This window comes from Triticum dicoccoides, chromosome 4A (assembly GCF_002162155.2).
Source record: "Triticum dicoccoides isolate Atlit2015 ecotype Zavitan chromosome 4A, WEW_v2.0, whole genome shotgun sequence".
In the NCBI taxonomy this organism is placed as follows: domain Eukaryota; kingdom Viridiplantae; phylum Streptophyta; class Magnoliopsida; order Poales; family Poaceae; genus Triticum; species Triticum dicoccoides.
Genome location: NC_041386.1, coordinates 464320560 through 464333225, shown reverse-complemented (window position 1 = coordinate 464333225; position 12666 = coordinate 464320560).

The following is a 12666-nucleotide window of genomic DNA, read 5'->3' as shown; positions in this document are numbered from 1 at the left end:
TTTAGTTGCAGGCTTGCCGCACGCAGCCACGACTTGGAGATGGACTACGCACGCACAAGTTACTCAAAAAAAAAAAGACTACGCACGCACATATCGCTAGATGCTAACCTCTTCCTTTCCACTTTCCAAGCCGCTTCTGTGATCGTAACCGAAGCCAAGTGCTGGCTGCTGATCGGATCTCTCCATCACGCGTCCATCAAGAAGGGGCGAAGGGAAGAGGATGCCAGGACAGAGGTAGGCGCCGGATCCACGGATACGTTGCTGCCTTGCCGGCAGACCGGACGCAGAGATGAGCTGCAAGCCTAGGGCAGTGCCAGAAGGAGAAAACTGGCACTCAATCGACAAGGTTGCAACCAAAATCTATCGCCGCCGGTGATGTGATGCTGCGCGCCTGCGCCCCATGACTCTGTGACGATGGAACGACACAAGAATATTGTGCGGTTAGTCTACTTCGCTGATGGCCTGAGATCTCTATATTGTTAAAGTTTTTTCTAGAATACATACTAAAAAGTTTTTCCGTTTAGATGCAATTAGCTTATCTGCGTAGATTTGTTTTATCATCACTAGGTCTGATGCACTGGTGATATACTTTTGACTAAATGAATTGTAAATTGTGTATATGTAGTCATGAATAGGAAACTAATTTATCCATTCTATGGAGTAACTGGTTTTGACAACCTGAATCTGGTTGTACTATCTTGTATGATAGTATGTTTCTAGCGCAATCAACGAAAAGCTAATAAAAATATAGCACCGATTCTAGTCCAACGAATGAGCACGCTTTATCTAGCTGACGGTAAAGCAAAGGAGTAAACAGTTGGAGATGCAAGGCTCCATTCTTCGCGGCGGCGGGCCGGGATGGGGGCGGAGCGGCTCACCTCACCCGCGACGGGTCTGTCTGGACAACGCAGTGTTTGGGCCTTTTGGGCTGCGAGCTGGCGGGCGATTGATATGGGCTAGGCTTTTGCAACCGAGTGGTGGGCTTACAGTCGGCCGCGCATCGGGTCCGCCGAGATGGTACCGGAAACGAAATCTCACTCGGAACCGGATCGCTGGACATCATTTTGGCTCTACAAAAGCAGCGGGACCCCGTTCGTTTCCGCCCTCAGCTGTTTCGTTCGTGCACCTCTCTCTCTCGTTCGTCCACGGCCGATTCGTCGTCGTCTTCTCCGCGGTGGCTTCACGCGACATGGACGGCTCCAGCCCATATTACGACGCGGCCGCCGGTGAACAGACACGCCCTGCCCCGGCCCGCTTAGTCTCAATCTCTCAGCCAGGCAGCTTCATCACAGAGTTTCGGCTACTGGAGCGAGACACTTACTTTCATGGTTTCATGCGCGGAGGTAACGGCGATGGACACGATGACGGGTCGTCTGGGTACAGATACGGCAGCTTCGGCGCGGTCCCGGCGTCCGAGGAGGCCATCGCCGGGCTGGAGGAGGCGGCCGTCGAGGAGACGAGGGAGGCGGAGTGCGCTGTATGCAAGGAGAGCTTCGAGGTAGGCGACAAGATCAGGAAGATGCCGTGCTCGCGTGGATACCACGAGAGCTGCATCTTCAGGTGGCTCCGGATCAGCCGCGCCTGCCCGCTCTGCCGCTTCCCGGTGTCCGCCGCCGACGACCGGACCGAGTAGTATGAGGACGATTAGAGAGTTCTATGTTACTAATTCGGTGGAAACGTAGATTAATGCCTCCTTAGTCTCAGAATTATCACAAGCGATTATACATGGATTGTACTAGTGTAGACTGATGTGGACTCCCTCAAGTTCAAAGTTCAAAGTTCAAACAATGAAAAAGATTGCATGAAATCTGAGAATCTCGTCTCGCCTTTGGTTAGACATGAAGAAGGTTAAAAGATCCCTGCACTATAAATTTTCCCCACCATCTCTCTCTGCCACACAGGTAAAGTATCAGACATTCAAGCACACACTTAAGGACATGTGAACGAAGACTTCTCGTATGTCATTGACAAAGTCAAGCCTCCGGTAGGGGAGCAGAGATAGCGGCGCGTCGACGACTCTTTCTGGCTACAATATTGGTCGTACGATGGTCTCGGAATCTCAATGTAATTTTTATTATGTTTTAGGTTCTTTGTATTTCCGGTGAACTTTGATAATATATTTGGATCCTTTTGCAAAAAAAAAGAGAATTCCTAGTTCTAGAACTAAGTTGGTATGCATGAGATTCACCTAGGGTACATGCGTCTCCATAAGCAATGGAGATGGGACCCTCTTCTGATTGAACCCATGGATTGGCAGGTTCCGCTACGCTCCTAATTCCTTGGCCTGTTTTCAATCTACATGGAACCAATATTTTTTGTTTCCTCGACTTCCCACAGTGGGACTTGGAACATCCCTTTCCAACTAACATTTGGCTGTGAGGAGACCTTAGCTTGGGCCGCCTTGTAGGCAACCTTTCGGACGAAGTTGTCGAACTCTTCTGATGTTGTGTCCTGGCACCTGGCTCCGTTCGGATTGTTCTATGTAGACTCGGTGTATTGTTCCCTATGTCGTCCGTTGACTCTTACTTGGATCACTCATCTGTGAAAGGTGTCGCTTTCGTTGAAGATCAAGACTTCCTCATGTCAACTTTTGCAGGATCGCCTCCCTAGGGGACAAAGGTGGCAAAATGAAATGTGCCAGGAGATGGCATGTGCCCCCTTTGTGGCGTCCTCTAGTTCAGGACCCACATTTTCTTCTCGTTGCCCGCTTTCCACGGAGCTTTGTGTGAGAGGTTATGAGGCCTGAGTGGTAGGGCCCAGACCTGGGCAAGTTCTCGGAAGCTCTGGCCAAGCATACCTGTAGGAGGAGATGAATTAAAAAGTATTTTTTTACGAAATCACAGATATATACTGTCAAATTGAAATTTTGAAAAAATATATGATCTACATCATGCTAGATGAGAAATTTCCAATTAAACGCACATATCTACTCATCTAGATGTCGTCAACATCCTAAACATTACCCCTTGTCATATTGTTATTATTGTTGGAGTTGACAACATCACTTGTGCGGATGTCATAGTTCATGGTGGGCGCGACCAGTGACAAGAATAGGATGAGGTACACCATAGGTAGTGTATTATGTGTACTAGATGCCCCTTCCTAAAACTTAATCCGTCTATTGAACCTTTGAAAAACGTATTTCCGAATCTGGCCCTGGTATATACACCAAACCATTTGACTACACTCATACACGCAATGTAATCAAATTGTTTGACTACATGAAGTGTATGAGTTGCTTCAAATGTTTTGGATAGACTCCAAACCACTTTAGCAAGTTGTCTTGTAGCCCTGTCAAACCGTTTGACTACACTCATACAGTTGATGTAGCCAAACATTTTGGCTATATTGTGTGTAAGAGTGTAACGGTTTGATGTATACCGAAGACCAGATTCACAAATAAGTTTCTCAAGTGGTCAGTGGACGGATTAAATTTCCAAAAGGATCAGTTTTTTGTAAATAGTACAAACGTAGTATGTTTGACTTGCATGGGCCCCCATGCATGCATGTTTTTAGCAGAGTTGCATGCTCTACTCACCTCTTCTCTCATACTTTTTCATTTCATGTTCAAACTTGAAGCTATTATATATTTTCAACTAAAGAAAGTCCAAACTAAGTTTAGTATGCATATTTGTGTTTGTTGCGACGAGAAATTACAAACAAGACCACACATGAATACATTTTGACAACTATGCAATTTTTATTAAGTTTCAATATTAAAACTTGATAGTCACAATATTAAGTTTTCATCAACTTTCATAAAGTTTTACCAAGTTTCATTTGCTTTTAGGGCTTAGGGCTTGGAGCTTAAGGTTTAGGGTCCAAGTTTTAGTTTTTGAAACTTGGTAATTTTATCGTTTGTTCCTATCAAGTTTTATTTGTTGAAACTTGATGAAGTTTCTAAAACGTGTCAAAACATATTCAATAGTGGCCTTGTTTCAAAGCCCTCGTCACAAGGAACACGAATATGCAAATGAAATGTAAATTGGACTTTTAGTTCAAAAGATGTAATAGATTCAAGTTTCAGAAGTCAAAAGAAAAATTATGAGAGTTGGAGTGCATGGGCCATCCAGTCTCTGCCGAATGCTCCAAAAGTTGCGTGCATGGATTAATTAAGCCCTAAACACAATGCAAGCTTCTGAAACTTGACACAATCATGTGGCCTAGAATCTGTGTGCTCCCGTCCGTGTGTAATGTAAAAACTAGTTCACGATATCTTACAACCAATTTAATAGCGAACATGTATTATAGTATGCATTACTTTATCAATATATGGTCCATCTTATTCTCCCATAGAATTTTTGAAGCCCCTGCTAAAACTAACCCTTAATTAACAACACGGTTTTCTTCCAGAGCAAAAATATGGGCTCGTATAGCTTGTTCACATCAACTTATTGTACTTTTCCTTAGGGTAATTGAAAGGAATTGTCCATAGCACAGTTGTCTAATACATATGTTTTTATGATTTTCAAGTTCAAGTGGAAAGGCTAGGCATCTCCAGCCGTTCGGCCCGCCAAGGGCGCTTTTAGGAGAAAAATAGCGTCTCTTGGGGGCTTGCCGTCGATAATTTCGGCGTGGGGGGAACCGATTCCCAGCCGCGCCGCAACGGCATCATCCAAAAAAAATTAAAAAAACCCCAAAGTCGACGAAATTCGGTTAATTTGGACGAAATATAGGCGATTTCATTGATATTTAGGCGAATTTACATAGATAAAAACATTATAAAAACTACTCCTAGTTGTTCATGCCGAGGAGGTTGTAGAAGATGATGTAGTCGTCGTAGTCGTTGCCGTCATTGTCGTCTCGTCCTTGGGGCGTCCTTGCTGCAGCCCCGCCCCGGATCACCGCAGCGGACCGGCTGGCTCGGCGCAGTGACCTCGTCGTTGCTGTCGGAGGGCACAATGACGCCGCCCTCGTCACGGCCGCGGTACCGTGCGGCGATTTCTTCCAGAGCGTGGCGCTGGCGCTCCATCTCCTGCGCCACGTAGTTCTGCCACGACCAGGAGAGGCCGGTCTCGAGGTCGGCGGCAATGGCTTCGTGCTCCTGCTTCACCACGATGGTCACCGTCGTCTCCTTCTTCGGCTTGACGAGGCGGTAGTGGCCGTGGGGAGGGGAAGGGACGTGGCCGCCCTCGTTTATGACGATGGTGCCACCGCAGCTGCACCGACGGAGCGGCGTCTCCTACGGCTCCGGCTTGACGGGGACGAGTGCCGCCGGTGCCGACCCGTAGGAGCGGGAGCCCGAGGACGATGAGGACGGCGTGTCCATGTGCCTCGACATCTAGGAGCTTCCGCGGCGACGAGATATGGATGTCGCCAGGTCCTCCAGCCACGGCTCGTTGACGCCCTCGATGTGCGCGAGCATGACGAAGAGAGTCCGCCTGGGCGCGCACCACCATTGACGGCAGCCCTCCGAGTTGTGTCGCCCCCTCGGCGTCGGGCTGCCGTTGGTGGACACCAACTGCCCGTCGTGGCACCGCTGGAAGTACACGGTCCACCGCGCATGGTTGTCCGCCGCGTACCGTGGCTGCTGGCGCGCATGCTCCGACTGGTTGGCCCGGATCACCGCGATCTCGGCAGGGCGTTCCACGTCATAGGGTGGCAGAGGCACGAGGACGCCCCCTGCACTCAGTCGCCATGCACCCGGCACGCGCATGTCCAATGGCGTCGGGTAGTTCGTGAAGGAAATATGCCCTAGAGGCAATCATAAAGTTGTTATTTGTATTTCCTTATATCATGATAAATGTTTATTATTCATGCTTGAATTGTATTAACCAGAAACTTGATACATGTGTGAATACATAGACAAAACAGAGTGTCCCTAGTATGCCTCTACTTGACTAGCTCGTTAATCAAAGATGGTTAAGTTTCCTGACCATAGACATATGTTGTCATTTGATGAATGGGATCACATCATTAGAGAATGATGCCATGGACAAGACCCATCCGTTAGCTTAGCATATTGATCGTTCAGTTTTATTTTCTTCATGTCAAATACATATTCCTTCAACTATGAGATTATGCAACTCCCGGATACCAGAGGAATGCCTTGTGTGCTATCAAACGTCACAACGTAACTGAGTGATTATAAAGATGCTCTACAGGTATCTCCGAAGGTGTTTGTTGGGTTGGCATAGATCGAGATTAGGATTTGTCACTCTGAGTATCAGAGAGGTATCTCTGGGCCCTCTCAGTAATGCACATCATAATAAGCCTTGCACGCAATGTGACTAATGAGTTAGTTGCGGGATGATGTACTGCGGAACGAGTAAAGAGACTTGCCGGTAATGAGATTGAACTATGTATGAAGATACCGACGATCAAATCTCAGGCAAAGTAACATACCGATGACAAAGGGAATTATTTATGTTGTCATTGCGGTTTGACCGATAAAGATTTTCATAGAATATGTAGGAAACAATATGAGCATCTAGGTTCTGCTGTTGGTTATTGATCGGAGATATGTCTCGGTCATGTCTACATAGTTCTCGAACCCGTAGGGTGCACACGCTTAACGTTCGATAATGATTTGTATTATGAGTTATGTGTTTTGGTGACCAAGATTGTTCGGAGTGGATGAGATCACGGACATGACGAGGAGTCTCGAAATGGTCGAAAGGTAAAGATTGATATATTGGACGATGGTATTCGGAAACCGGAATGGTTTCAGAATGGTTCAGGTATTTTTTGGAGTATTGATACGTCTCCAACATATCTATAATTTTTTATTGTTCCGTGCTATTATATTATCTTTTTTGGATGTTTAATGGGCTTTAATATGCTCTTTTATATTATTTTTGGGACTAACCTATTAACCGGAGGCCCAGTGCTAATTTCTGTTTTATGTGCCTATTTTAGAATTTCACAGAAAACGAATACCAAATGGAATGAAACCTTCGCGATGATCTTTCTTGGACCGAAAGCAAATCAGAAGACTTGGAGTTGAAGTCTGGAACTCCACGAGGCAGGAGGGCGTGCCCCCACCCTCGTGGGTCCCTCGTAGCTCCACCGACTTACTTCTTTCGCCTATATATATACTCTTATACCCTAGATCGATCGCAGAGAGCCACAAAACCACTTTTCCACCGCCGCAACCTTCTGTACCTGTGAGATCCCATCTTGGGGCCTCTTCCAGCGATCTGCCGGAGGGGGAATCGATTACGGAGGGCTTCTACATCAACACCATAGCCTCTCTGATGAAGCGTGAGTAGTTTAGTTGGGGAACGTAGCAATAATTCAAAAAAATTCTACATGTCACCAAGATCAATCTAGAAGATGCTAGCAACGAGAGAGAGGGAGTGCATCTTCATACCCTTGAAGATCGCTAAGCGGAAGCGTTACAAGAACGCGGTTGATGGAGTCGTACTCGCGGCGATTCAAATCGCGGAAGATCCGATCTATCGCCGAACGAACGGCGCCTCCGCGTTCAACACACGTACAGCCCGGGGACGTCTCCTCCTTGATCCAGCAAGGGGAGAGGAGAAGTTGAGGGAGAACTCCAGCAGCACGACGGCATGGTGGCAATGGAGCTCGTGGTTCTCCAGCAGGACTTCGCCAAGCACTATGAAGGAGGAAGAGGTGTAGGAGGAGGGAGGGCTGCACCAGGGAAGAGGTGCGGCTGCCCTCCCACCCCTCCACTATATATAGGGGCAAGGGGAGAGGGGGAGGCGCCCTAGGGTTTCCCCTAGGGCCGGCGGCCAGGCAGATTGGATCTCCCTAGGGAAAATCCTAGGGAGACTTGCCCCCCAAGCCAAGCAGGTGGAGGCTTGCCTCCCAAGCCAGGTGGAGGCGCCCCACGGAAAATCCTATTCGCCGCTCGCTGCGGCAAACTGTCGAGCGATCGCACAGGGGCAGCGCATCTAGCAACAGAAATGGGCCGGCCCACACATAATGCGTCCAAACCGGTTTTGGGAACCTTCCAGAAGGTTCCCAGAACCGGGTTTTTTTTCCTGTATCGTTTTTATGCGGTTCTTTTTCGGCTTTCTATTGTTTTTTTATTTCTCTTTTTTTTCGTTTCTGTTTCTTTTTCATTTTTTCGTTTTTTGTTTCTTGTTTCACTTTCTTTTTCAAGTTTACTTTCTTTTTAGAATATGTTCTTGGTTTTACAAAATGTTTATGATTTTCTTTTTTATTTCCTTTCCTTTTCTTCTCTTCCTTTAAAAAATCAAAAATTTAAATTTTGTTCGTGTTTCCAAAAAATGTTCAGTTTTTAAAAAAATGTTCTCAAAATTCAAAATTTTTGTTCTCGTTACACAAAAAAGTACAAAACTTCTAAAATTCAGAAAATGTACTGAATTTCAATTTTTTGGTCACATATTCAAAAAATGTTCGCGCTTCCAAATTTGTTCGGGATTTTTAAATATTTCTCTCCGTTTCAAAATATATTTTCAAGATTCAAAAAATGTTCGTGTTTTAAAAAATTGTTCAGACTTCCAATTTTGTTCACATTTTCCAAAAAAAATCATGCATCCAAATTTGTTCGGGATTTTTCAAAATTGTTCTCTATTTCAAAAAAATTCTCGAGTTTAAAAAAATGTTTGTGCTTTAAAAAATTGTTCGCGCTTCCAAATTTGTTCGGGAGTTATCAAAATTTGTTCTCAAGATTCAAAAAATGTTCGTGCTTTAAAAATTGTTCGCGCTTTCAAATTTGTTCTCCATTTCTAAATTTGTTCTGAAGATTCAAAAAATGTTTGTGCTTCAAATTTGTCTTCAAGATTCAGAGCATTGTGTACAAAAAATATACACTTTTTTGTACAGAATATGTTCCTGTGTACAAAGTATGTTTAGAAATGAAAAAAATGGTCGCACTTTTTCAAAATATACACTTTCAGAAAAATCTACAATTTCTTTTAAGATGTTCACTACAGTGTGTAATTCTGGTTGTACGGTTGTACTAAGTTATTATAAGTGCGTGTTTGTTTGCTAGTATAAGGAATGCTAGTCAGGTGGAGTGGCTGGGAGCATGCGCTTCGAATCTGTAGGTCGCAAGTTCGAGTTTCCATCGCGTTTCCCTTCCCCCTTTTTGCTTTCTTTTCTTACCACGGTACAGCATGATGGGCCGGCCCAGTCAGGCTGCGCCCCTGTGCGCGGCGACGACATTTTGACGCAAAGCGCGTCCAATAGGAGCTCCCGCGCCCCACCTCCCCATGTAACGTGGGAAAGGGTGGGGGGGGCGCACCACCCTTTAGTGGGCTGGTTTGCCCCTTCCCCTTTGGCCCATGAGGCCCTCCAACACTTGCCGGGGCTCCCGAAACACCTTTCGGTCATGCTGGCCATAGCCTGGTATCCCCGGAACACTTCCAGACTCCAATACCCTTCGTCCAATATATCGATCTTCACCGCCGGAACATTCCGGAACTCCTCATGACGTCCGGAATCTCATCCGGGACTCCGAACTACCTTCGGTAACCACATACTATTTCCCATAACAACTCTAGCGTCACCGAACCTTAAGTGTGTAGACCCTACGGGTTCGGGAACCATGCAGACATGACCGAGACACCTCTCCGGCTAATAACCAATAGCGGGATCTGGATACCCATATTGGCTCCCACATGTTCCACGATGATCTCATCGGATGAACCACAATGTCGGGGATTCGATCAATCCCATATTCAATTCCCTTTGTCAATCGGTATGTTACTTGCCCGAGGTTCGATCGTCGGTATCCCAATACCTCGTTCAATCTCGTTACCGACAAGTCACTTTACTGGTTCTGTAACGCATGATCTCGTGACTAACTCCTTAGTCACATTGAGCTCATTATGATGATGCATTACCGAGTGGGCCCAGAGATACCTCTCCGTCATACGGAGTAACAAATCCTAGTCTCAATTTGTGCCAACCCAACAAACACTTTCGGAGATAACTATAGTGCACCTTTATAGTCATCCAGTTACGTTGTGATGTTTGATACACCCAAAGCACTCCTACGGTATCCGGGAGTTGCACAATCTCATGGTCTAAGGAAATGATACTTGACATTAGAAAAGCTCTAGCAAACGAACTACACGATCTTGTGCTATGCTTAGGATTGGGTCTTGTCCATTACATCATTCTCCTAATGATGTGATCCCGTTATCAATGACATCCAATGTCCATGGTCAGGAAACCATGACCATCTATTGATCAACGAGCTAGTCAACTAGAGGCTTACTAGGGACATTTCCAGATAATACAATTATAGCATGATCAATAGACAATTATCATGAACAAGGAAATACAATAATAACCATTTTATTATTGCCTCTAGGGCATATTTCCAACAGTCTCCCACTTGCACTAGAGTCAATAATCTAGTTCACATCACCATGCGATTGTAATGAATTCAACACCCATAGGGTTTGTTCATATCTTGCTTGTGAGAGGGGTTTATGAGTCAATGGGTCTGAACCTTTCAGACCCATGTGTGCTTTGCAAATCTCCATGTCATCTTGTAGATGCAGCTACCACGCGCTACTTTGAGCTATTCCAAATAACTGCTCTACTATACGAATCCGGTTTACTACTCAGAGTCATCCGGATTAGTGTCAAAGTTTGTATCGACGTAACCCTTTACGACGAACTTTTTTACCACCTCCATAATCGAGAAAATTCCTTAGTCCACTAGTTACTAAGGATAAGTTCGACCGCTGTCATGTGATCCATTCCTGGATCACTCTTGTACCCCTTGACTAACTCATGGCAAGGCACACTTCAGGTGCGGTACACAGCATAGCATACTGTAGAGCTTACGTCTAAAGCATAGGGGACGACCTTCGTCCTTTCTCTCTCTTCTATCGTGGTCAGGTCTTGACTCTTACTCAATACTCACACCTTGTAACACAGCCAAGAACTCCTTCTTTGCTGATCTATTTTGAACTCCTTCAAAATCTTGTCATGGTATGTATTCATTTGAAAGTAATATTAAGCGTTTTTTATCTATCCTTATAGATCTTGATGCTCAATGTTCAAGTAGCTTAATCCAGGTTTTCCATTGAAAAACACTTTTCAAATAACCCTGCATGCTTTCCAGAAATTCTACATCATTTCTGATCAACAATATGTTAACAACATATACTCATCAAAAATTCTATAGTGCTCCCACTCACTTCTTTGGAAATACAAGTTTCTCATAAACTTTGTATAAACCCAAAATCTTTGATCATCTCATCAAAGTGTACATTCCAACTCCGAGATGCTTACTCCAGTCCTTAGAAGGATTGCTGGAGCTTTGCATACTTGTTAGCATCTTTCAGGATTGACAAAACCTTCTGGTTGTATCACATACAACCTTTCCTCAAGAAAATCGTCGAGGAAACAATGTTTTAACATCCTATCTGCAAGATTTCATAAATAATGCAGTAACTGCTAACACAATTCCAACAGACTCTTAGCATCGCTACGAGTGAGAAAGTCTCATCGTAGTCAACTCCTTGAACTTGTCGGGAAACATCTTAACGACAAGTCGAGCTTTCTTAATGGTTACACTTACCATCATTGTTCGTCTTCCTTTTAAAATCCATCTGCACCCAACAGCCTTACGACCATCAAGTAGTTCTTTCAAAGTCTATACTTTGTTTTACACATGGATCCTTTCTCGGATTTTATGGCCTCGAGCCATTCGTCGGAATCCGGGCCCACCATCGCTTCTCCATAGCTCGTAGGTTCATTGTTGTATAGCAACATGACTTCCAAGACAGGATTACGTACCACTCTGAAGTAGTACACATCGTTGTCGACCTATGAGGTTTGGTAGTGACTTGATCCGAAGTTTCATGATCACTATCATAAGCTTCCACTTCAATTGGTGTAGGTTCCACAGGAACAACTTCCTGTGCCCTGCTACACACTAGTTGAAGTGACGATTCAATAACCTCATCAAGTCTCCACCATCCTCCCACTCAATTCTTTCGAGAGAAACTTTTCCTCGAGAAAGGACCCGTTTCTAGAAACAATCACCTTTGCTTCTGGATCTGAAATAGGAGGTATACCCAACTATTTTTGGGTATTCTATGAAGATGCATTTATCCGCTTTGGGTTTGAGCTTTTCATCCTGAAACTTTTTCACATAAGCGTCATAGCCCCAAACTTTTAAGAAACGACAGCTTAGGTTTCTCTAAACCATAGTTCATACAGTGTCGTCTCAACAGAATCGTGTGGTGCCTTATTTAAAGTGAATGTGGTTGTCTCTAATGCCTAACCCATAAATGATAGTGGTAATTTGATAAGAGACATCATGGTATGCACCATATCCAAAAGGGTGCAGTTATGATGTTCGGACACACCATCACACTATGGTGTTCCAGGCGGTATTAGTTGTGAAACAATTTCCACAATGTCTTAATTGTGTACCAAACTCGTAACTCAAATATTCATCTCTATGATCATATCATAGACATTTTATCATCTTTTCATGACGATCTTCAACTTCACTCTGAAATTACTTGAACCTTTCAATAATTCAGACTTGTGTTTCATCAAGTAAATATACTCAGCATCTAGTCAAATCATTTGTGAAGTAAGAACATAACGATATCCACTGTGTACCTCAGCACTCATTGGACTGCACACATCGAAATGTATTACTTCCAACAAGTTGCTTTCTTGTTCCATCTTACTGAAAATGAGGCCTTTGAGTCATCTTGCCCATGTGGTATGATTTGCATGTCTTAAGTGATTCAAAAT